The 561-nt window shown below is 47.8% G+C and overlaps 1 protein-coding gene across 1 annotated transcript in view; it reads right to left on the bottom strand.

Annotated features, from left to right (window-relative positions):
- The window catches only part of PAX5 (paired box 5), a gene marked incomplete at its 5' end in the record, with an annotated part of 64,924 nt that overhangs the window by 53,376 nt on the left and 10,987 nt on the right, over positions 1-561 (bottom strand). The gene's annotated exons all lie outside the window — the stretch shown is intronic.

Here is a 561-nt window from a genome sequence, read left to right as displayed (position 1 = left end):
GGCTCTTGTGTCCTCCCTGCTACACAAATGTGGCTGTGACTGTGGCCTCAGCTCCTCTCTATAAGATCTTAACAAAATGAAAGGGATGCTCTAAACTAAAGATGCTTTAATAAGACACCAAGGCAGAATTTCTCCTCTTTTAGCTTCCAGTCCATCTCTGGCACCCTTCTCTCCAAAGCATCGTTATCAGTAGGATACAGAACAAAACAGGACCATAAACATTGTGGAAGATCTGAGGAGCACCAGCAATATCCAGCCCCAACCAGACTGTGCTCATTTCCACTCTCCAAGATCAGCAGAAGGCCCTGGTGTGGAGAGACCTGAGAGAAGCAGCATGGCAGACAGCTCTGTAGTCAATGTTTTGTCTCTTTGTGATATTTTCTCTTTCAGGTGGCCACAGAGTCAACGCAATAATGACTCTCCCCCCGTTCACTGGCTGGAGGGAAATGTTGGTTTGTGTCTGATTCAAAACAGACACACTGCGAGACCTTTCTGAAACAGTCAGACAAGCCCCTGCTCCCACAAAGAGGTTCTGCCTCTGGCCACCAGGTCACTCCAAAG

The sequence above is a fragment of the Acanthisitta chloris genome, unplaced genomic scaffold, assembly GCF_000695815.1.
Source record: "Acanthisitta chloris isolate BGI_N310 unplaced genomic scaffold, ASM69581v1 scaffold10867, whole genome shotgun sequence".
In the NCBI taxonomy this organism is placed as follows: domain Eukaryota; kingdom Metazoa; phylum Chordata; class Aves; order Passeriformes; family Acanthisittidae; genus Acanthisitta; species Acanthisitta chloris.
Note: the sequence above shows the minus strand (reverse complement) of the source record. Positions and strands in the feature narration are given on the sequence as shown.